Below are 26,276 nucleotides of genomic sequence, written 5' to 3' on the forward strand. Positions count from 1 at the left end.
TGAATTGTTTCCTGGCTACTTGAATGACTACAGCAACCAGAATCCCCTGAGGCCATCACTGGTAGTAACCATCAACACCTGAACAGACTGCCTCCCTGATGATTGCAAGAGGCAAGAAAGCGCGCTAGGAGGAGAACATCTACTTGGCTGTGGAAAGGTACATCTAGCTGGGACCCAGAGTGCGCCCCTCGCACCCTTCTTTGTCAAATCTTTTAGGAGTCCCGGGATCCAGAGGCGGCGGCACCGTGGTGACACATGCCCCTACTCAGGAGAGCCACACTGATGGTTTTCCCCCCTCCCCCTCAACTGGGGTTTTACACTTTGTAATTGGAGGTTGAGTTGTTTCCTGGCTACTTGAATGACTACAGCAACCAGAATCCCCTGAGGCCATCACTGGTAGTAACCATCAACACCTGAATAAACACCTGAACAGACTTCCTCCCTGATGATTGCAAGAGGCAAGAAAGCGCGCTAGGAGGAGAACATCTACTGGACTGTGTAAAGGTACATCTAGCTGAGACCCAGAGTGCGCCCCTCGCACCCTTCTTTGTCAAATCTTTTAGGAGTCACAGGCTCCAGAGGCGGCGGCACAGGGGTGACACATGCTCCTACTCAGGAGAGCCACACTGTTGGTTTTCCCCCCTCACCCCAACTGGGGTTTTACACTTTGTAATTGGAGGTTGAGTTGTTTCCTGGCTACTTAAATGACTACAGCAACCAGAATCCCCTGAGGCCTTCACTGGTAGTAACCATCAACACCTGAATAAACACCCGAACAGACTGCCTCCCTGATGATTGCAAGAGGCAAGAAAGCGCGCTAGGAGGAGAACATCTACTGGACTGTTGAAAGGTACATCTAGCTGGGACCCACAGTGCGCCCCTCACACCCTTCTTTGTCAAATCTTTTAGGAGTCCCGGGCTACAGAGGCGGCGGCACCTGGGTGACACATGCCCCTACTCAGGAGAGCCACACTGATGGTTTTCCCCCCTCCCCCCAACTGGGGTTTTACACTTTGTAATTGGAGGTTGAGTTGTTTCCTGGCTACTTGAATGACTACAGCAACCAGAATCCCCTGAGGCCATCACTGGTAGTAACGATCAACACCTGAATAAACACCTGAAAAGACTGCCTCCCTGATGATTGCAAGAGGCAAGAAAGCACGCTAGGAGGAGAACATCTACTGGACTGTGGAAAGGTACATCTAGCTGGGACCCAGAGTGCGCCCCTCGCACCCTTCTTTGTCAAATCTTTTAGGAGTCCCGGGCTACAGAGGCGGCGGCACCTGGGTGACACATGCCCCTACTCAGGAGAGCCACACTGATGGTTTTACCCCCTCCCCCCCAACTGGGGTTTTACACTTTGTAATTGGAGGTTGAGTTGTTTCCTGGCTACTTGAATGACTACAGCAACCAGAATCCCCTGAGGCCATCACTGGTAGTAACCATCAACACCTGAATAAACACCTGAACAGACTGCCTCCCTGATGATTGCAAGAGGCAAGAAAGCGCGCTAGGAGGAGAACATCTACTGGACTGTGGAAAGGTACATCAAGCTGTGACCCAGAGTGCACCCCTCGCATCCTTCTTTGTCAAATCTTTTAGGAGTCCCGGGCTCCAGAGGCGGCGGCTCCGGGGTGACACATGCCCCTACTCAGGAGAGCCACACTGTTGGATTTCCCCCTTCCCCCCAACTGGGGTTTTACAGTTTGTAATTGGAGGTTGAGTTGTTTCCTGGCTACTTGAATGACTACAGCAACCAGAATCCCCTGAGGCCATCACTGGTAGTAACCATCAACACCTGAATAAACACCTGAACAGACTGCCTCCCTGATGATTGCAAGAGGCAAGAAAGCGTGCTAGGAGGAGAACATCTACTGGACTGTGGAAAGGTACATCTAGCTTGGACCCAGAGTGCGCCCCTCGCACCCTTCTTTGTCAAATCTTTTAGGAGTCCCGGGCTCCAGAGGCGGCGGCACCTGGGTGACACATGCCCCTACTCAGGAGAGCCACACTGTTGGTTTTCACCCCTTCCCCCAACTGGGGTTTTACACTTTGTAATTGGAGGTTGAGTTGTTTCCTGGCTACTTGAATGACTACAGCAACCAGAATCCCCTGAGGCCATCACTGGTAGTAACCATCAACACCTGAATAAACACCTGAACAGACTGCCTCCCTGATGATTGCAAGAGGCAAGAAAGCGCGCTAGGAGAACATCTACTGGACTGTGGAAAGGTACATCTAGCTGGGACCCAGAGTGCGACCCTCGCACCCTTCTTTGTCAAATCTTTTAGGAGTCCCGTGCTCCAGAGGCGGCGGCACCGGGGTGACACATGCCCCTACTCAGGAGAGCCACACTGTTGGTTTTCACCCCTCCCCCCAACTGGGGTTTTACACTTTGTAATTGGAGGTTGAGTTGTTTCCTGGCTACTTGAATGACTACAGCAACCAGAATCCCCTGAGGCCTTCACTGGTAGTAACCATCAACACCTGAATAAACACCTGAACAGACTGCCTCCCTGATGATTGCAAGAGGCAAGGAAGCGCGCTAGCAGGAGAACATCTACTGGACTGTGGAAAGGTACATCTAGCTGGGACCCAGAGTGCGCCCCTCGCACCCTTCTTTGTCAAATCTTTTAGGAGTCCCGGGCTCCAGGGGCGGCTGCACCTGGGTGACACATGCCCCTACTCAGGAGAGCCACACTGTTGGTTTTCCCCCCTCCCCCCAACTGGGGTTTTACACTTTGTAATTGGAGGTTGAGTTGTTTCCTGGCTACTTGAATGACTACAGCAACCAGAATCCCCTGAGGCCTTCACTGGTAGTAACCATCAACACCTGAATAAACACCTGAACAGACTGCCTCCCTGATGATTGCAAGAGGCAAGAAAGCGCGCTAGGAGGAGAACATCTACTGGACTGTGGAAAGGTACATCTAGCTGGGACCCAGAGTGCACCCCTCGCATCCTTCTTTGTCAAATCTTTTAGGAGTCCCGGGCTCCAGAGGCGGTGGCTCCGGAGTGACACATGCCCCTACTCAGGAGAGCCACACTGTTGGATTTCCCCCTTCCCCCCAACTGGGGTTTTACAGTTTGTAATTGGAGGTGGAGTTGTTTCCTGGCTACTTGAATGACTACAGCAACCAGAATCCCCTGAGGCCATCACTGGTAGTAACCATCAACACCTGAATAAACACCTGAACAGACTGCCTTCCTGATGATTGCAAGAGGCAAGAAAGCGCGCTAGGAGGAGAACATCTACTGGACTGTGGAAAGGTACATCTAGCTGGGACCCAGAGTGCGCCCCTCGCACCCTTCTTTGTCAAATCTTTTAGGAGTCCCGGGCTCCAGAGGCGGCGGCACCTGGGTGACACATGCCCCTACTCAGGAGAGCCACACTGATGGTTTTCCCCCCTTCCCCAACTGGGGTTTTACACTTTGTAATTGGAGGTTGAGTTGTTTCCTGGCTACTTGAATGACTACAGCAACCAGAATCCCCTGAGGCCATCACTGGTAGTAACCATCAACACCTGAATAAACACCTGAACAGACTGCCTCCCTGATGATTGCAAGAGGCAAGAAAGCGCGCTAGGAGAACATCTACTGGACTGTGGAAAGGTACATCTAGCTGGGACCCAGAGTGCGCCCCTCGCACCCTTCTTTGTCAAATCTTTTAGGAGTCCCGTGCACCAGAGGCGGTGGCACCGGGGTGACACATGCCCCTACTCAGGAGAGCCACACTGTTGGTTTTCACCCCTCCCCCCAACTGGGGTTTTACACTTTGTAATTGGAGGTTGAGTTGTTTCCTGGCTACTTGAATGACTACAGCAACCAGAATCCCCTGAGGCCATCACTGGTAGTAACCATCAACACCTGAATAAACACCTGAACAGACTGCCTCCCTGATGATTGCAAGAGGCAAGAAAGCGCGCTAGGAGGAGAACATCTACTGGACTGTAGAAAGGTACATCTATCTGGGACCCAGAGTGCACCCCTCGCATCCTTCTTTGTCAAATCATTTAGGAGTCCCGGGCTCCAGAGGCAGCGGCACCGGGGTGACACATGCCCCTACTCAGGAGAGCCACACTGTTGGTTTTCCACCCTCCCCCCAACTGGGGTTTTACACTTTGTAATTGGAGGTTGAGTTGTTTCCTGGCTACTTGATTGACTACAACAACCAGAATCCCCTTAGGCCATCACTGGTAGTAACCATCAACACCTGAATAAACACCTGAACAGACTGCCTCCCTGATGATTGCAAGAGTGCAAGAGGCAAGAAGGCGCGCTAGGAGGAGAACATCTACTGGACTGTGGAAAGGTACATCTAGCTGGGACCCACAGTGCGCCCCTCGCACCCTTCTTTGTCAAATCTTTTAGGAGTCCCGGGCTCCAGAGGCGGCGGCACCTGGGTGACACATGCCCCTACTCAGGAGAGCCACACTGATGGTTTTCCCCCCTCCCCCAACTGGGGTTTTACACTTTGTAATTGGAGGTTGAGTTGTTTCCTGGCTACTTGAATGACTACAGCAACCAGAATCCCCTGAGGCCATCACTGGTAGTAACCAACACCTGAATAAACACCTGAACAGACTGCCTCCCTGATGATTGCAAGAGGCAAGAAAGGGCGCTAGGAGGAGAACATCTACTGGACTGTGGAAAGGTACATCTAGCTGGGACCCAGAGTGCACCCCTCGCACCCTTCTTTGTCAAATCTTTTAGGAGTCCCGGGCTCTAGAGGCGGCGGCACCGGGGTGACACATGCCCCTACTCAGGAGAGCCACACTGTTGGTTTTCCCCCCTCCCCCCAACTGGGGTTTTACACTTTGTAATTGGAGGTTGAGTTGTTTCCTGGCTACTTGAATGACTACAGCAACCAGAATCCCCTGAGGCCATCACTGGTAGTAACCATCAACACCTGAATAAACACCTGAACAGACTGCCTCCCTGATGATTGCAAGAGGCAAGAAAGCGCGCTAGGAGGAGAACATCTACTGGACTGTGGAAAGGTACATCTAGCTGGGACCCAGAGTGCGCCCCTCGCACCCTTCTTTGTCAAATCTTTTAGGAGTCCCGGGCTCCAGAGGCGGCGGCACCGGGGTGACACATGCCCCTACTCAGGAGAGCCACACTGTTGGTTTTCCCCCCTCGTCCCAACTGGGGTTTTACACTTTGTAATTGGAGGTTGAGTTGTTTCCTGGCTACTTGAATGACTACAGCAACCAGAATCCCCTGAGGCCATCACTGGTAGTAACCATCAACACCTGAATAAACACCTGAACAGACTGCCTCCCTGATGATTGCAAGAGGCAAGAAAGCGCGCTAGGAGGAGAACATCTACTGGACTGTGGAAAGGTACATCTAGCTGGGACCCAGAGTGCGCCCCTCGCACCCTTCTTTGTCAAATCTTTTAGGAGTCCCGGGCTCTAGAGGCGGCGGCACCGGGGTGACACATGCCCCTACTCAGGAGAGCCACACTGTTGGTTTTCCCCCCTCGTCCCAACTGGGGTTTTACACTTTGTAATTGGAGGTTGAGTTGTTTCCTGGCTACTTGAATGACTACAGCAACCAGAATCCCCTGAGGCCATCACTGGTAGTAACCATCAACACCTGAATAAACACCTGAACAGACTGCCTCCCTGATGATTGCAAGAGGCAAGAAAGCGTGCTAGGAGGAGAACATCTACTGGACTGTGGAAAGGTACATCTAGCTGGTACCCAGAGTGCGCCCCTCGCACCCTTCTTTGTCAAATCTTTTAGGAGTCCCGGGCTCCCCCCTCCCCCCAACTGGGGTTTTACACTTTGTAATTGGAGGTTGAATTGTTTCCTGGCTACTTGAATGACTACAGCAACCAGAATCCCCTGAGGCCATCACTGGTAGTAACCATCAACACCTGAACAGACTGCCTCCCTGATGATTGCAAGAGGCAAGAAAGCGCGCTAGGAGGAGAACATCTACTTGGCTGTGGAAAGGCACATCTAGCTGGGACCCAGAGTGCGCCCCTCGCACCCTTCTTTGTCAAATCTTTTAGGAGTCCCGGGATCCAGAGGCGGCGGCACCGTGGTGACACATGCCCCTACTCAGGAGAGCCACACTGATGGTTTTCCCCCCTCCCCCTCAACTGGGGTTTTACACTTTGTAATTGGAGGTTGAGTTGTTTCCTGGCTACTTGAATGACTACAGCAACCAGAATCCCCTGAGGCCATCACTGGTAGTAACCATCAACACCTGAATAAACACCTGAACAGACTTCCTCCCTGATGATTGCAAGAGGCAAGAAAGCGCGCTAGGAGGAGAACATCTACTGGACTGTGTAAAGGTACATCTAGCTGGGACCCAGAGTGCGCCCCTCGCACCCTTCTTTGTCAAATCTTTTAGGAGTCCTGTGCTCCAGAGGCGGCCGCACCGGGGTGACACATGCCCCTACTCAGGAGAGCCACACTGTTGGTTTTCCCCCCTCCCCCCAACTGGGGTTTTACACTTTGTAATTGGAGGTTGAGTTGTTTCCTGGCTACTTGAATGACTACAGCAACCAGACTCCCCTGAGGCCATCACTGGTAGTAACCATCAACACCTGAATAAACACCTGAACAGACTGCCTCCCTGATGATTGCAAGAGGCAAGAAAGCACGCTAGGAGGAGAACATCTACTGGACTGTGGAAAGGTACATCTAGCTGGGACCCACAGTGCGCCCCTCACACCCTTCTTTGTCAAATCTTTTAGGAGTCACAGGCTCCAGAGGCGGCGGCACAGGGGTGACACATGCTCCTACTCAGGAGAGCCACACTGTTGGTTTTCCCCCCTCCCCCCAACTGGGGTTTTACACTTTGTAATTGGAGGTTGAGTTGTTTCCTGGCTACTTGAATGACTACAGCAACCAGAATCCTCTGAGGCCATCACTGGTAGTAACCATCAACACCTGAATAAACACCTGAACAGACTGCCTCCCTGATGATTGCAAGAGGCAAGAAAGCACGCTAGGAGGAGAACATCTACTGGACTGTGGAAAGGTACATCTAGCTTGGACCCAGAGTGCGCCCCTCGCACCCTTCTTTGTCAAATCTTTTAGGAGTCCCGGGCTCCAGAGGCGGCGGCACGGGGGTGACACATGCCCCTACTCAGGAGAGCCTCACTGTTGGTTTTCCCCCCTCACCCCAACTGGGGTTTTACACTTTGTAATTGGAGGTTGAGTTGTTTCCTGGCTACTTAAATGACTACAGCAACCAGAATCCCCTGAGGCCTTCACTGGTAGTAACCATCAACACCTGAATAAACACCCGAACAGACTGCCTCCCTGATGATTGCAAGAGGCAAGAAAGCGCGCTAGGAGGAGAACATCTACTGGACTGTTGAAAGGTACATCTAGCTGGGACCCAGAGTGCGCCCCTCGCACCCTTCTTTGTCAAATCTTTTAGGAGTCCCGGGCTACAGAGGCGGCGGCACCTGGGTGACACATGCCCCTACTCAGGAGAGCCACACTGATGGTTTTCCCCCCTCCCCCCAACTGGGGTTTTACACTTTGTAATTGGAGGTTGAGTTGTTTCCTGGCTACTTGAATGACTACAGCAACCAGAATCCCCTGAGGCCATCACTGGTAGTAACGATCAACACCTGAATAAACACCTGAAAAGACTGCCTCCCTGATGATTGCAAGAGGCAAGAAAGCACGCTAGGAGGAGAACATCTACTGGACTGTGGAAAGGTACATCTAGCTGGGACCCAGAGTGCGCCCCTCGCACCCTTCTTTGTCAAATCTTTTAGGAGTCCCGGGCTACAGAGGCGGCGGCACCTGGGTGACACATGCCCCTACTCAGGAGAGCCACACTGATGGTTTTACCCCCTCCCCCCCAACTGGGGTTTTACACTTTGTAATTGGAGGTTGAGTTGTTTCCTGGCTACTTGAATGACTACAGCAACCAGAATCCCCTGAGGCCATCACTGGTAGTAACCATCAACACCTGAATAAACACCTGAACAGACTGCCTCCCTGATGATTGCAAGAGGCAAGAAAGCGCGCTAGGAGGAGAACATCTACTGGACTGTGGAAAGGTACATCAAGCTGTGACCCAGAGTGCACCCCTCGCATCCTTCTTTGTCAAATCTTTTAGGAGTCCCGGGCTCCAGAGGCGGCGGCTCCGGGGTGACACATGCCCCTACTCAGGAGAGCCACACTGTTGGATTTCCCCCTTCCCCCCAACTGGGGTTTTACAGTTTGTAATTGGAGGTTGAGTTGTTTCCTGGCTACTTGAATGACTACAGCAACCAGAATCCCCTGAGGCCATCACTGGTAGTAACCATCAACACCTGAATAAACACCTGAACAGACTGCCTCCCTGATGATTGCAAGAGGCAAGAAAGCGTGCTAGGAGGAGAACATCTACTGGACTGTGGAAAGGTACATCTAGCTTGGACCCAGAGTGCGCCCCTCGCACCCTTCTTTGTCAAATCTTTTAGGAGTCCCGGGCTCCAGAGGCGGCGGCACCTGGGTGACACATGCCCCTACTCAGGAGAGCCACACTGATGGTTTTCCCCCCTTCCCCCAACTGGGGTTTTACACTTTGTAATTGGAGGTTGAGTTGTTTCCTGGCTACTTGAATGACTACAGCAACCAGAATCCCCTGAGGCCATCACTGGTAGTAACCATCAACACCTGAATAAACACCTGAACAGACTGCCTCCCTGATGATTGCAAGAGGCAAGAAAGCGCGCTAGGAGAACATCTACTGGACTGTGGAAGGGTACATCTAGCTGGGACCCAGAGTGCGCCCCTCGCACCCTTCTTTGTCAAATCTTTTAGGAGTCCCGTGCTCCAGAGGCGGCGGCACCGGGGTGACACATGCCCCTACTCAGGAGAGCCACACTGTTGGTTTTCACCCCTCCCCCCAACTGGGGTTTTACACTTTGTAATTGGAGGTTGAGTTGTTTCCTGGCTACTTGAATGACTACAGCAACCAGAATCCCCTGAGGCCTTCACTGGTAGTAACCATCAACACCTGAATAAACACCTGAACAGACTGCCTCCCTGATGATTGCAAGAGGCAAGGAAGCGCGCTAGCAGGAGAACATCTACTGGACTGTGGAAAGGTACATCTAGCTGGGACCCAGAGTGCGCCCCTCGCACCCTTCTTTGTCAAATCTTTTAGGAGTCCCGGGCTCCAGGGGCGGCTGCACCTGGGTGACACATGCCCCTACTCAGGAGAGCCACACTGTTGGTTTTCCCCCCTCCCCCCAACTGGGGTTTTACACTTTGTAATTGGAGGTTGAGTTGTTTCCTGGCTACTTGAATGACTACAGCAACCAGAATCCCCTGAGGCCATCAATGGTAGTAACCATCAACACCTGAATAAACACCTGAACAGACTGCCTCCCTGATGATTGCAAGAGGCAAGAAAGCGCGCTAGGAGGAGAACATCTACTGGACTGTGGAAAGGTACATCTAGCTGGGTGTTACACCTTGCCCTCGGCCGCGCCATGTTTCCAGGGTTCCGCCTCGTTGCTCTCGTATGAGCAAGAACAATTGGGGAATTTCAGTTAACACTAAAATAAGGGACAGGAAAGTGATCGCCCTTCATAAAGGGTTACGGCGCCGGCATGCGCCCTTCCTATCGCGCTGGCTGCTGCCTTGGCAAATTTCTACACAAACTACAACATCCAGAAAACCCGCTACGTTGTAGTGCTCGGCGTTGAGAGGGGAGCCTCATTTTCAAACGATACGCCTCTTGTTATTTATTCCACCGCGGCATACAGAACGCTGCTTCTGTTTAAAGTTACAACCGGCATACTTTCCGAAGTGCTCTCCCTGTATCTTGAATTGTGAAGTCCTTGTTTTTCCCGTGTACCGACCCTGCCTGCACACGGACTCCTTCTTTTGAATCTCCGATTTAACTGTTTTCTGACCACCCGTGTACCAGACCCCTTGCCTGCTTTCCGGAACTCTTGGACACTGATTCTGCTGTGTTTTGTGACCGCCTGTGTACCAGACCCCTGCCTGCTTCCTGGACTCTGAGATAGGAACTTCTCCGGTAAGAAAGACTCTAATTGGAATCCCTTATTCTGTGGATTTCGACTTCATTCCTAAGTGCATCTTTTGAACGCTTTGCTGTGGTGCACCATCCCGAAACCAGTGCGACCCTCGTTCCGTTCGGGGATAGCTACCCTACTAACCTCCCTATTTTTTTATTTTATACTTTCGTTGGTTCCCAGGACTCTTTACGTCAATCCTATTTCCATCAGGAGTAAAGTATAGTTTTTCTTGGTTTTTTCATACTGCAGAATATTACATTAGCCATATACTAAGAACTCTCTACTTTATAGGTTACTCCGGTTCCTTTGGCTTAAAGGGAGATTAAAACAGGTACTACTAAAGGGGAATAGTCTTGGGAATAACCTAGTTTCATTAGTGGCAGATTATTAACTTGTTATCCTTTCCTTTACAGCCTGGGTTTGAGACGGTCTGTTCTCCCCGCTTTTTTGATCGATCGGTCCCCTTGTCTGTACAGTTCAGCAGGTGGTCATATCGGTTTAAAGAGCTCATTCCCTCACAGAGAGGAGGCTTGGGTAGGAGGCTCCAACCCTAGCTCCTTCAAGCAACTCCCCAGCGAGAGAGGTCCGGCCTGTTTACGTATTCTCCATTCGGTGAGTAACACTGGGACCCACAGTGCTCCCCTCGCACCCTTCTTTGTCAAATCTTTTAGGAGTCCCGGGCTCCAGAGGCGGCGGCACCTGGGTGACACATGCCCTTACTCAGGAGAGCCACACTGATGGTTTTCCCCCCTCCCCCCAACTGGGGTTTTACACTTTGTAATTGGAGGTTGAGTTGTTTCCTGGCTACTTGAATGACTACAGCAACCAGAATCCCCTGAGGCCATCACTGGTAGTAACCATCAACACCTGAATAAACACCTGAACAGACTGCCTCCCTGATGATTGCAAGAGGCAAGAAAGCGCGCTAGGAGGAGAACATCTACTGGACTGTGGAAAGGTACATCTAGCTGGGACCCAGAGTGCACCCCTCGCATCCTTCTTTGTCAAATCTTTTAGGAGTCCCGGGCTCCAGAGGCGGCGGCTCCGGGGTGACACATGCCCCTACTCAGGAGAGCCACACTGTTGGATTTCCCCCTTCCCCCCAACTGGGGTTTTACCCTTTGTAATTGGAGGTTGAGTTGTTTCCTGGCTACTTGAATGACTACAGCAACCAGAATCCCCTGAGGCCATCACTGGTAGTAACCATCAACACCTGAATAAACACCTGAACAGACTGCCTTCCTGATGATTGCAAGAGGCAAGAAAGCGCGCTAGGAGGAGAACATCTACTGGACTGTGGAAAGGTACATCTAGCTGGGACCCAGAGTGCGCCCCTCGCACCCTTCTTTGTCAAATCTTTTAGGAGTCCCCTGCTCCAGAGGCGGTGGCACCTGGGTGACACATGCCCCTACTCAGGAGAGCAACACTGTTGGTTTTCCCCCCTCCCCCCAACTGGGGTTTTACACTTTGTATTTGGATGTTGCGTTGTTTCCTGGCTACTTGAATGACTACAGCAACCAGAATCCCCTGAGGCCATCACTGGTAGTAACCATCAACACCTGAATAAACACCTGAACAGACTGCCTCCCTGATGATTGCAAGAGGCAAGAAAGCACGCTAGGAGGAGAACATCTACTGGACTGTGGAAAGGTACATCTAGCTGGGACCCAGAGTGCGCCCCTCGCACCCTTCTTTGCCAAATCTTTTAGGAGTCCCGGGCTACAGAGGCGGCGGCACCTGGGTGACACATGCCCCTACTCAGGAGAGCCACACTGATGGTTTTCCCCCCTCCCCCCAACTGGGGTTTTACACTTTGTAATTGGAGGTTGAGTTGTTTCCTGGCTACTTGAATGACTACAGCAACCAGAATCCCCTGAGGCCATCAATGGTAGTAACCATCAACACCTGAATAAACACCTGAACAGACTGCCTCCCTGATGATTGCAAGAGGCAAGAAAGCGCGCTAGGAGGAGAACATCTACTGGACTGTGGAAAGGTACATCTAGCTGGGACCCAGAGTGCACCCCTCGCATCCTTCTTTGTCAAATCTTTTAGGAGTCCCGGGCTCCAGAGGCGGCGGCTCCGGGGTGACACATGCCCCTACTCAGGAGAGCCACACTGTTGGATTTCCCCCTTCCCCCCAACTGGGGTTTTACACTTTGTAATTGGAGGTTGAGTTGTTTCCTGGCTACTTGAATGACTACAGCAACCAGAATCCCCTGAGGCCATCACTGGTAGTAACCATCAACACCTGAATAAACACCTGAACAGACTGCCTCCCTGATGATTGCAAGAGGCAAGAAAGCGCGCTAGGAGGAGAACATCTACTGGACTGTGGAAAGGTACATCTAGCTGCGACCCAGAGTCCGCCCCTCGCACCCTTCTTTGTCAAATCTTTTAGGAGTCCCGGGCTCCAGAGGCGGCGGCACCTGGGTGACACATGCCCCTACTCAGGAGAGCCACACTGATGGTTTTCCCCCTCCCCCCAACTGGGGTTTTACACTTTGTAATTGGAGGTTGAGTTGTTTCCTGGCTACTTGAATGACTACAGCAACCAGAATCCCCTGAGGCCATCACTGGTAGTAACCATCAACACCTGAATAAACACCTGAACAGACTGCCTCCCTGATGATTGCAAGAGGCAAGAAAGCGCGCCAGGAGGAGAACATCTACTGGACTGTGGAAAGGTACATCTAGCTGGGACCCAGAGTGCGCCCCTCGCACCCTTCTTTGTCAAATCTTTTAGGAGTCCCGGGCTACAGAGGCGGCGGCACCTGGGTGACACATGCCCCTACTCAGGAGAGCCACACTGATGGTTTTCCCCCCTCCCCCCAACTGGGGTTTTACACTTTGTAATTGGAGGTTGAGTTGTTTCCTGGCTACTTGAATGACTACAGCAACCAGAATCCCCTGAGGCCATCAATGGTAGTAACCATCAACACCTGAATAAACACCTGAACAGACTGCCTCCCTGATGATTGCAAGAGGCAAGAAAAAGCGCTAGGAGGAGAACATCTACTGGACTGTGGAAAGGTACATCTAGCTGGGACCCAGAGTCCGCCCCTCGCACCCTTCTTTGTCAAATCTTTTAGGAGTCCCGGGCTCCAGAGGCGGCGGCACCGGGGTGACACATGCCCCTACTCAGGAAAGCCACACTGTTGGTTTTCCACCCTCCCCCCAACTGGGGTTTTACACTTTGTAATTGGAGGTTGAGTTGTTTCCTGGCTACTTGAATGACTACAGCAACCAGAATCCCCTTAGGCCATCACTGGTAGTAACCATCAACACCTTTATAAACACCTGAACAGACTGCCTCCCTGATGATTGCAAGAGGCAAGAAAGCGCGCTAGGAGGAGAACATCTACTGGACTGTGGAAAGGTACATCTAGCTGGGACCCAGAGTGTGCCCCTCGCACCCTTCTTTGTCAAATCTTTTAGGAGTCCCGGGCTCCAGGGGCGGCTGCACCGGGGTGACACATGCCCCTACTCAGGAGAGCCACACTGTTGTTTTCTCCCTCCCCCCCAACTGGGGTTTTACACTTTGTAATTGGAGGTTGAGTTGTTTCCTGGCTACTTGAATGACTACAGCAACCAGAATCCCCTGAGGCCATCACTGGTAGTAACCATCAACACCTGAATAAACACCTGAACAGACTGCCTCCCTGATGATTGCAAGAGGCAAGAAAGCGCGCTAGGAGGGGAACATCTACTGGACTGTGGAAAGGTACATCTAGCTGGGACCCAGAGAGCGCCCCTTGCACCCTTCTTTGTCAAATCTTTTAGGAGTCCCGGACTCCAGGGGCTGCTGCACCGGGATGACACATGCCCCTACTCAGGAGAGCCACACTGTTGGTTTTCCCCACTCCCCCCAACTGGGGTTTTACACTTTGTAATTGGAGGTTGAGTTGTTTCCTGGCTACTTGAATGACTACAGCAACCAGAATCCCCTGAGGCCATCACTGGTAGTAACCATCAACACCTGAAAAAACACCTGAACAGACTGCCTCCCTGATGATTGCAAGAGGCAAGAAAGCGCGCTAGGAGGAGAACATCTACTGGACTGTGGAAAAATACATCTAGCTGGGACCCAGAGTGCGCCCCTCGCACCCTTCTTTGTCAAATCTTTTAGGAGTTCCGGGCTGCAGAGGCAGTGGCACCAGGGTGACACATGCCCCTACTCAGGAGAGCCACACTGTTGGTTTTACCCCCTTCCCCCAACTGGGGTTTTACAATTTGTAATTGAAGGTTGAGTTGTTTCCTGGCTACTTGAATGACTATAGCAACCAGAATCCCCTGAGGCCCTCACGGGTAGTAACCATCAACACCTGAATAAACACCTGAACAGACTGCCTCCCTGATGATTGCAAGAGGCAAGAAAGCGCGCTAGGAGGAGAACATCTACTGGACTGTGGAAAGGTACATCTAGCTTGGACCCAGAGTGCGCCCCTCGCACCCTTCTTTGTCAAATCTTTTAGGAGTCCCGGGCTCCAGAGGCGGCGGCACCGGGGTGACACATGCCCCTACTCAGGAGAGCCACACTGTTGGTTTTCCCCCCTTCCCCCAACTGGGGTTTTACACTTTGTAATTGGAGGTTGAGTTGTTTCCTGGCTACTTGAACTACTACAGCAACCAGAATCCCCTGAGGCCATTACTGGCATAGCTCTCAACTCACACGCTTTTGGCGGGTGTCACCCGCCTTGAAAACAGCTGACTCACCCGCCAAGCCTCCAGCATGCCCATTCGTTTCAATGGGCATCTCACCCGCCAAAACTAAAATCAGGTGTTTTCACCCGCCTTTGCAACACAAATGGTTGAGAGCTATGCACTGGTAGTAACCATCAACACCTGAATAAACACCTGAACAGACTGCCTCCCTGATGATTGCAAGAGGCAAGAAAGCGTGCTAGGAGGAGAACATCTACTGGACTGTGGAAAGGTACATCTAGCTGGGACCCAGAGTGCGCCCCTCGCACCCTTCTTTGTCAAATCTTTTAGGAGTCCCGGGCTCCAGAGGCGGCGGCACCGGGGTGACACATGCCCCTACTCAGGAGAGCCACACTGTTGGTTTTCCCCCCTCCCCCCAACTGGGGTTTTACACTTTGTGATTGGAAGTTGAGTTGTTTCCTGGCTACTTGAATGACTACAGCAACCAGAATGCCCTGAGGCCATCACTGGTAGTAACCATCAACACCTGAATGAACACCTGAACAGACTGCCTCCCTGATGATTGCAAGAGGCAAGAAAGCGCGCTAGGAGGAGAACATCTACTGGACTGTGGAAAGGTACATCTAGCTGGGACCCAGAGTGCGCCCCTCGCACCCTTCTTCGTCAAATCTTTTAGGAGTCCCGGGCTCCAGAGGCGGCGGCACCGGGGTGACACATGCCCCTACTCAGGAGAGCCACACTGTTGGTTTTCCCCCCTCCCCCCAACTGGGGTTTTACACTTTGTAATTGGAGGTTGAGTTGTTTCCTGGCTACTTGAATGACTACAGCAACCAGAATCCCCTGAGGCCATCACTGGTAGTAACCATCAACACCTGAATAAACACCTGAACAGACTGCCTCCCTGATGATTGCAAGAGGCAAGAAAGCGTGCTAGGAGGAGAACATCAACTGGACTGTGGAAAGGTACATCTAGCTGGGACCCAGAGTGCGCCCGTCGCACCCTTCTTTGTCAAATCTTTTAGGAGTCCCGGGCTCCAGAGGCGGCGGCATCGGGGTGACACATGCCCATACCCAGGAGAGCCACACTGTTGGTTTTCCCCCCTCCCCCCAACTGGGGTTTTACACTTTGTAATTGGAGGTTGAGTTGTTTCCTGGCTACTTGAATGACTACAGCAACCAGAATCCCCTGAGGCCATCACTGGTAGTAACCATCAACACCTGAATAAACACCTGAACAGACTGTCTCCCTGATAATTGCAAGAGGCAAGAAAGCACGCTAGGAGGAGAACATCAACTGGACTGTGGAAAGGTACATCTAGCTGGGACCCAGAGTGCGCCCCTCGCACCCTTCTTTGTCAAATCTTTTAGGAGTCCCGGGCTCCCCCCTCCCCCCAACTGGGGTTTTACACTTTGTAATTGGAGGTTGAGTTGTTTCCTGGCTACTTGAATGACTACAACAACCAGAATCCCCTGAGGCCATCACTGGTAGTAACCATCAACACCTGAATAAAGACCTGAACAGAGTGCCTCCCTGATGATTGCAAGAGGCAAGAAAGCGCGCTAGGAGGGGAACATCTACTGGACTATAGAAAGGTACATCTAGCTAGGACCCAGAGTGCGCCGCTCGCACCCTTCTTTGTCAAATCTTTTAGGAGTCCCGGGCTCCAGAGGCGGCGGCACCGGGGTGACACATGCCCCTACTCAGGAGAGCCACACTGTTGGTTTTCCCCCCTTCCCCCAACTGGGGTTTTACACTTTGTAATTGGAGGTTGAGTTGTTTCCTGGCTACTTGAACTACTACAGCAACCAGAATCCCCTGAGGCCATTACTGGCATAGCTCTCAACTCACACGCTTTTGGCGGGTGTCACCCGCCTTGAAAACAGCTGACTCACCCGCCAAGCCTCCAGCATGCCCATTCGTTTCAATGGGCATCTCACCCGCCAAAACTAAAATCAGGTGTTTTCACCAGCCTTTGCAACACAAATGGTTGAGAGCTATGCACTGGTAGTAACCATCAACACCTGAATAAACACCTGAACAGACTGCCTCCCTGATGATTGCAAGAGGCAAGAAAGCGTGCTAGGAGGAGAACATATATTGGACTGTGGAAAGGTACATCTAGCTGGGACCCAGAGTGCGCCCCTCGCACCCTTCTTTGTCAAATCTTTTAGGAGTCCCGGGCTCCAGAGGCGGCGGCACCGGGGTGACACATGCCCCTACTCAGGAGAGCCACACTGTTGGTTTTCCCCCCTCCCCCCAACTGGGGTTTTACACTTTGTGATTGGAAGTTGAGTTGTTTCCTGGCTACTTGAATGACTTCAGCAACCAGAATGCCCTGAGGCCATCACTGGTAGTAACCATCAACACCTGAATGAACACCTGAACAGACTGCCTCCCTGATGATTGCAAGAGGCAAGAAAGCGCGCTAGGAGGAGAACATCTACTGGACTGTGGAAAGGTACATCTAGCTGGGACCCAGAGTGCGCCCCTCGCACCCTTCTTCGTCAAATCTTTTAGGAGTCCCGGGCTCCAGAGGCGGCGGCACCGGGGTGACACATGCCCCTACTCAGGAGAGCCACACTGTTGGTTTTCCCCCCTCCCCCCAACTGGGGTTTTACACTTTGTAATTGGAGGTTGAGTTGTTTCCTGGCTACTTGAATGACTACAGCAACCAGAATCCCCTTAGGCCATCACTGGTAGTAACCATCAACACCTTTATAAACACCTGAACAGACTGCCTCCCTGATGATTGCAAGAGGCAAGAAAGCGCGCTAGGAGGAGAACATCTACTGGACTGTGGAAAGGTACATCTAGCTGGGACCCAGAGTGTGCCCCTCGCACCCTTCTTTGTCAAATCTTTTAGGAGTCCCGGGCTCCAGGGGCGGCTGCACCGGGGTGACACATGCCCCTACTCAGGAGAGCCACACTGTTGTTTTCTCCCTCCCCCCCAACTGGGGTTTTACACTTTGTAATTGGAGGTTGAGTTGTTTCCTGGCTACTTGAATGACTACAGCAACCAGAATCCCCTGAGGCCATCACTGGTAGTAACCATCAACACCTGAATAAACACCTGAACAGACTGCCTCCCTGATGATTGCAAGAGGCAAGAAAGCGCGCTAGGAGGGGAACATCTACTGGACTGTGGAAAGGTACATCTAGCTGGGACCCAGAGAGCGCCCCTTGCACCCTTCTTTGTCAAATCTTTTAGGAGTCCCGGACTCCAGGGGCTGCTGCACCGGGATGACACATGCCCCTACTCAGGAGAGCCACACTGTTGGTTTTCCCCACTCCCCCCAACTGGGGTTTTACACTTTGTAATTGGAGGTTGAGTTGTTTCCTGGCTACTTGAATGACTACAGCAACCAGAATCCCCTGAGGCCATCACTGGTAGTAACCATCAACACCTGAAAAAACACCTGAACAGACTGCCTCCCTGATGATTGCAAGAGGCAAGAAAGCGCGCTAGGAGGAGAACATCTACTGGACTGTGGAAAAATACATCTAGCTGGGACCCAGAGTGCGCCCCTCGCACCCTTCTTTGTCAAATCTTTTAGGAGTTCCGGGCTGCAGAGGCAGTGGCACCAGGGTGACACATGCCCCTACTCAGGAGAGCCACACTGTTGGTTTTACCCCCTTCCCCCAACTGGGGTTTTACAATTTGTAATTGAAGGTTGAGTTGTTTCCTGGCTACTTGAATGACTATAGCAACCAGAATCCCCTGAGGCCCTCACGGGTAGTAACCATCAACACCTGAATAAACACCTGAACAGACTGCCTCCCTGATGATTGCAAGAGGCAAGAAAGCGCGCTAGGAGGAGAACATCTACTGGACTGTGGAAAGGTACATCTAGCTTGGACCCAGAGTGCGCCCCTCGCACCCTTCTTTGTCAAATCTTTTAGGAGTCCCGGGCTCCAGAGGCGGCGGCACCGGGGTGACACATGCCCCTACTCAGGAGAGCCACACTGTTGGTTTTCCCCCCTTCCCCCAACTGGGGTTTTACACTTTGTAATTGGAGGTTGAGTTGTTTCCTGGCTACTTGAACTACTACAGCAACCAGAATCCCCTGAGGCCATTACTGGCATAGCTCTCAACTCACACGCTTTTGGCGGGTGTCACCCGCCTTGAAAACAGCTGACTCACCCGCCAAGCCTCCAGCATGCCCATTCGTTTCAATGGGCATCTCACCCGCCAAAACTAAAATCAGGTGTTTTCACCCGCCTTTGCAACACAAATGGTTGAGAGCTATGCACTGGTAGTAACCATCAACACCTGAATAAACACCTGAACAGACTGCCTCCCTGATGATTGCAAGAGGCAAGAAAGCGTGCTAGGAGGAGAACATCTACTGGACTGTGGAAAGGTACATCTAGCTGGGACCCAGAGTGCACCCCTCGCACCCTTCTTTGTCAAATCTTTTAGGAGTCCCGGGCTCCAGAGGCGGCGGCACCGGGGTGACACATGCCCCTACTCAGGAGAGCCACACTGTTGGTTTTCCCCCCTCCCCCCAACTGGGGTTTTACACTTTGTGATTGGAAGTTGAGTTGTTTCCTGGCTACTTGAATGACTACAGCAACCAGAATGCCCTGAGGCCATCACTGGTAGTAACCATCAACACCTGAATGAACACCTGAACAGACTGCCTCCCTGATGATTGCAAGAGGCAAGAAAGCGCGCTAGGAGGAGAACATCTACTGGACTGTGGAAAGGTACATCTAGCTGGGACCCAGAGTGCGCCCCTCGCACCCTTCTTTGTCAAATCTTTTAGGAGTCCCGGGCTCCCCCCTCCCCCCAACTGGGGTTTTACACTTTGTAATTGGAGGTTGAGTTGTTTCCTGGCTACTTGAATGACTACAACAACCAGAATCCCCTGAGGCCATCACTGGTAGTAACCATCAACACCTGAATAAAGACCTGAACAGAGTGCCTCCCTGATGATTGCAAGAGGCAAGAAAGCGCGCTAGGAGGGGAACATCTACTGGACTATAGAAAGGTACATCTAGCTAGGACCCAGAGTGCGCCGCTCGCACCCTTCTTTGTCAAATCTTTTAGGAGTCCCGGGCTCCAGAGGCGGCGGCACCGGGGTGACACATGCCCCTACTCGTGAGAGCCACACTGTTGGTTTCCCACCCTCCCCCCAACTGGGGTTTTACACTTTGTAATTGGAGGTTGAGTTTTTTCCTGGCTACTTGAATGACTACAGCAACCAGAATCCCCTTAGGCCATCACTGGTAGTAACCATCAACACCTGAATAAACACCTGGACAGACTGCCTCCCTGATGATTGCAAGAGGCAAGAAAGCGCGCTAGGAGGAGAACATCTACTGGACTGTGGAAAGGTACATCTAGCTGGGACCCAGAGTGCGCCCCTCGCACCCTTCTTTGTCAAATATTTTAGGAGTCCCGGGCTGCAGAGGCGGCGGCACTGGGGTGACACATGCCCCTACTCAGGAGAGACACACTGTTGGATTTCCCCCCTCCCCCCAACTGGGGTTTTACACTTTGTAATTGGAGGTTGAGTTGTTTTCTGGCTACTTGAATGACTACAGCAACCAGAATCCCCTGAGGCCATCACTGGTAGTAACCATCAACACCTGAATAAAGACCTGAACAGAATGCCTCCCTGATAATTGCAAGAGGCAAGAAAGCGCGCTGGGAGGAGAACATCTACTGGACTGTGGAAAGGTACATCTAGCTGGGACCCAGAGTGCGCCCCTCGCACCCTTCTTTGTCAAATCTTTTAGGAGTCCCGGGCTCCAGAGGCGGCGGCACCGGGGTGACACATGCCCCTACTCAGGAGAGCCACACTGTTGGTTTTCCCCCCTCCCCCCAACTGGGGTTTTACACTTTGTGATTGGAGGTTGAGTTGTTTCCTGGCTACTTGAATGTCTACAGCAACCAGAATCCCCTGAGGCCATCACTGGTAGTAACCATCAACACCTGAATAAACACCTGAACAGACTGCCTCCCTGATGATTGCAAGAGGCAAGAAAGCGCGCTAGGAGGAGAACATCTACTGGACTGTGGAAAGGTACATCTAGCTGGGACCCAGAGTGCGCCCCTCGCACCCTTCTTTGTCAAATCTTTTAGGAGTCCCGGGCTCCAGAGGCGGCGGCACCGGGGTGACACATGCCCCTACTCAGGAGAACCACACTGTTGGTTTTCCCCCCTCCCCCTAACTGGGGTTTTACACTTTGTAATTGGAGGTTGAGTTGTTTCCTGGCTACTTGAATGACTACAGCAACCAGAATCCCCTGAGGCCATCACTGGTAGTAACCATCAACACCTGAATAAACACCTAAACAGACTGTCTCCCTGATGATTGCAAGAGGCAAGAAAGCACGCTAGGAGGAGAACATCAACTGGACTGTGGAAAGGTACATCTAGCTGGGACCCAGAGTGCGCCCCTCGCACCCTTCTTTGTCAAATCTTTTAGGAGTCCCGGGCTCCCCCCTCCCCCCAACTGGGGTTTTACACTTTGTAATTGGAGGTTGAGTTGTTTCCTGGCTACTTGAATGACTACAACAACCAGAATCCCCTGAGGCCATCACTGGTAGTAACCATCAACACCTGAATAAAGACCTGAACAGAGTGCCTCCCTGATGATTGCAAGAGGCAAGAAAGCGCGCTAGGAGGGGAACATCTACTGGACTATAGAAAGGTACATCTAGCTGGGACCCAGAGTGCGCCCCTCGCACCCTTCTTTGTCAAATCTTTTAGGAGTCCCGGGCTCCAGAGGCGGCGGCACCGGGGTGACACATGCCCCTACTCGTGAGAGCCACACTGTTGGTTTCCCACCCTCCCCCCAACTGGGGTTTTACACTTTGTAATTGGAGGTTGAGTTTTTTCCTGGCTACTTGAATGACTACAGCAACCAGAATCCCCTTAGGCCATCACTGGTAGTAACCATCAAAACCTGAATAAACACCTGGACAGACTGCCTCCCTGATGATTGCAAGAGGCAAGAAAGCGCGCTAGGAGGAGAACATCTACTGGACTGTGGAAAGGTACATCTAGCTGGGACCCAGAGTGCGCCCCTCGCACCCTTCTTTGTCAAATCTTTTAGGAGTCCCGGGCTCCAGAGGCGGCGGCACCGGGGTGACACATGCCCCTACTCAGGAGAACCACACTGTTGGTTTTCCCCCCTCCCCCCAACTGGGGTTTTACACTTTGTAATTGGAGGTTGAGTTGTTTCCTGGCTACTTGAATGACTACAGCAACCAGAATCCCCTGAGGCCATCACTCGTAGTAACCATCAACACCTGAATAAACACCTGAACAGACTGCCTCCCTGATGATTGCAAGAGGCAAGAAAGCGCGCTAGGAGAACATCTACTAGACTGTGGAAAGGTACATCTAGCTGGGACCCAGAGTGCGCCCCTTGCACCCTTCTTTGTCAAATCTTTTAGGAGTCCCGGGCTCCAGAGGCGGCGGCACCGGGGTGACACATGCCCCTATTCAGGAGAGCCACACTGTTGGTTTTCCACTCTCCCCCCAACTGGGGTTTTACACTTTGTAATTGGAGGTTGAGTTGTTTCCTGGCTACTTGAATGACTACAGCAACCAGAATCCCCTGAGGCCATCACTGGTAGTAACCATCAACACCTGAATAAACACCTGAACAGACTGCCTCCCTGATGATTGCAAGAGGCAAGAAAGCGCGCTAGGAGGAGAACATCTAATGGACTGTGGAAAGGTACATCTAGCTGGGACCCAGAGTGCGCCCCTCGCACCCTTCTTTGTCAAATCTTTTAGGAGTCCCATGCTCCAGAGGCGGCGGCACCGGGGTGACACATGCCCCTACTCAGGAGAGCCACACTGTTGGTTTTCCCCCCTGCCCCCAACTGGGGTTTTACACTTTGTAATTGGAGGTTGAGTTGTTTCCTGGCTACTTGAATGACTACAGCAACCAGAATCCCCTGAGGCCATCACTGGTAGTAACCATCAACACCTGAATAAACACCTGAACAGACTGCCTCCCTGATAATTGCAAGAGGCAAGAAAGCACGCTAGGAGGAGAACATCTACTGGACTGTGGAAAGGTACATCTAGCTGGGACGCAGAGTGCGCCCCTCGCACCCTTCTTTGTCAAATCTTTTAGGAGTTCCGGGCTCCAGAGGCAGCGGCACCAGGGTGACACATGCCCCTACTCAGGAGAGCCACACTGTTGGTTTTCCCCCCTCCCCCCAACTGGGGTTTTACACTTTGTAATTGGAGGTTGAGTTGTTTCCTGGCTACTTGAATGACTATAGCAACCAGAATCCCCTGAGGCCCTCACTGGTAGTAACCATCAATACCTGAATAACCACCTGAACAGACTGCCTCCCTGATGATTGCAAGAGGCAAGAAAGCGCGCTAGGAGGAGAACATCTACTGGACTGTGGAAAGGTACATCTAGCTGGGACCCAGAGTGCGTCCCTCGCACCCTTCTTTGTCAAATCTTTTAGGAGTCCCGGGCTCCAGAGGCAGCGGCACCGGGGTGACACATGCCCCTACTCAGGAGAGCCACACTGTTGGTTTTCCCCCCTCCCCCCAACTGGGGTTTTACACTTTGTAATTGAAGGTTGAGTTGTTTCCTGGCTACTTGAATGACTACAGCAACCAGAATCCCCTGAGGCCATCACTGGTAGTAACCATCAACACCTGAATAAACACCTGAACAGACTGCATCCCTGATGATTGCAAGAGGCAAGAAAGCGCGCTAGGAGGAGATCATCTGCTGGACTGTGGAAAGGTACATCTAGCTGGGACTCAAAGTGCTCCCCTCGCACCCTTCTTTGTCAAATCTTTTAGGAGTCCCGGGCTCCAGAGGCGGCGGCACTGGGGTGACACATGCCCCTACTCAGGAGAGCCACACTGTTTTTTTTCCCCCCTCCCCCCAACTGGGGTTTTACACTTTGTAATTGGAGGTTGAGTTGTTTCCTGGCTACTTGAATGACTACAGCAACCAGAATCCCCTTAGGCCATCACTGGTAGTAACCATCAACACCTGAATAAACACCTGAACAGACTGCCTCCCTGATGATTGCAAGAGGCAAGAAAGCGCGCTAGGAGGAGAACATCTACTGGACTGTGGAAAGGTACATCTAGCTGGGACCCAGAGTGCACCCCTCGCACCCTTCTTTGTCAAATCTTTTAGGAGTCCCGGGCTCCAGAGGCGGCAGCACCGGGATGACACATGCCCCTACTCAGGAGAGCCACACTGTTGGTTTTCCCCCCTCCCCCCACTGGGGTTTTACACTTTGTAATTGAAGGTTGAGTTGTTTCCTGGCTACGTGAATGACTACAGCAACCAGAATCCCCTGAGGCCATCACTGGTAGTAACCATCAACACCTGAATATACACCTGAACAGACTGCCTCCCTGATGATTGCAAGAGGCAAGAAAGCGCGCTAGGAGGAGAACATCTACTGGACTGTGGAAAGGTACATCTAGCTGGGACACAGAGTGCGCCCCTCGCTCCCTTCTTTGTCAAATCTTTTAGGAATCCCGGGCTCCAGAGGCAGTGGCACCGGGGTGACACATGCCCCTACTCAGGAGAGCCACACTGTTGGTTTTCCCCCCTCCTCCCAACTGGGGTTTTACACTTTGTGATTGGAGATTGAGTTGTTTCCTGGCTACTTGAATGACTACAGCAACCAGAATCCCCTGAGGCCATCACTGGTAGTAACCATCAACACCTGAATAAACACCTGAACAGACTGCCTCCCTGATGATTGCAAGAGGCAAGAAAGCACGCTAGGAGGAGAACATCTACTGGACTGTGGAAAGGTACATCTAGCTGGGACCCAGAGTGCGTCCCTCGCACCCTTCTTTGTCAAATCTTTTAGGAGTCCCGGGCTCGAGAGGCAGCGGCACCGGGGTGACACATGCCCCTACTCAGGAGAGCCACACTGTTGGTTTTCCCCCCTCCCCCAACTGGGGTTTTACACTTTGTAATTGGAGGTTGAGTTGTTTCCTGGCTACTTGAATGACTACAGCAACCAGAATCCCCTGAGGCCATCACTGGTAGTAACCATCAACACCTGAATAAACACCTGAACAGACTGCCTCCCTGATGATTGCAAGAGGCAAGAAAGCACGCTAGGAGGAGAACATCTGCTGGACTGTGGAAAGGTACATCTAGCTGGGACCCAGAGTGTGCCCCTCGCACCCTTCTTTGTCAAATCTTTTAGGAGTCCCGGGCTCCAGAGGCCGCGGCACAGGGGTGACACATGCCCCTACTCAGGAGAGCCACACTGTTGGTTTTCCCCCCTCCCCCCAACTGGGGTTTTACACTTTGTAATTGGAGGTTGAGTTGTTTCCTGGCTACTTGAATGACTACAGCAACCAGAATCCCCTGAGGCCATCAGTGGTAGTAACCATCAACACCTGAATAAACACCTGAACAGACTGCCTCCCTGATGATTGCAAGAGGCAAGAAAGCACGCTAGGAGGAGAACATCTGCTGGACTGTGGAAAGGTACATCTAGCTGGGACCCAGAGGGTGCCCCTTGCACCCTTCTTTGTCAAATCTTTTAGGAGTCCCGGGCTCCAGAGGCCGCGGCACAGGGGTGACACATGCCCCTACTCAGGAGAGCCACACTGTTGGTTTTCCCCCCTCCCTCCAACTGGGGTTTTACACTTTGTAATTGGAGGTTGAGTTGTTTCCTGGCTACTTGAATGACTACAGCAACCAGAATCCCCTGAGGCCATCACTGGTAGTAACCATCAACACCTGAATAAACACCTGAACAGACTGCCTCCCTGATGATTGCAAGAGGCAAGAAAGCGCGCTAGGAGGAGAACATCAACTGGACTGTGGAAAGGTACATCTAGCTGAGACCCAGAGTGCGCCCCTCGCACAACTCTTTGTCAAATCTTTTAGGAGTCCCGGGCTCCCCACTCCCCCCAACTGGGGTTTTACACTTTGTAATTGGAGGTTGAGTTGTTTCCTGGCTACTTGAATGACTACAGCAACCAGAATCCCCTGAGGCCATCACTGGTAGTAACCATCAACACCTGAATAAACACCTGAACAGACTGCCTCCCTGATGATTGCAAGAGGCAAGAAAGCGCGCTAGGAGAACATCTACTAGACTGTGGAAAGGTACATCTAGCTGGGACCCAGAGTGCGCCCCTTGCACCCTTCTTTGTCAAATCTTTTAGGAGTCCCGGGCTCCAGAGGCGGCGGCACCGGGGTGACACATGCCCCTACTCAGGAGAACCACACTGTTGGTTTTCCCCCCTCCCCCCAACTGGGGTTTTACACTTTGTAATTGGAGGTTGAGTTGTTTCCTGGCTACTTGAATGACTACAGCAACCAGAATCCCCTGAGGCCATCACTCGTAGTAACCATCAACACCTGAATAAACACCTGAACAGACTGCCTCCCTGATGATTGCAAGAGGCAAGAAAGCGCGCTAGGAGAACATCTACTAGACTGTGGAAAGGTACATCTAGCTGGGACCCAGAGTGCGCCCCTTGCACCCTTCTTTGTCAAATCTTTTAGGAGTCCCGGGCTCCAGAGGCGGCGGCACCGGGGTGACACATGCCCCTATTCAGGAGAGCCACACTGTTGGTTTTCCCCTCTCCCCCCAACTGGGGTTTTACACTT

This window comes from Ambystoma mexicanum, chromosome 1p (genome assembly GCF_040938575.1).
Source record: "Ambystoma mexicanum isolate Mex_15411 chromosome 1p, UKY_AmexF1_1, whole genome shotgun sequence".
In the NCBI taxonomy this organism is placed as follows: Eukaryota; Metazoa; Chordata; class Amphibia; order Caudata; family Ambystomatidae; genus Ambystoma; species Ambystoma mexicanum.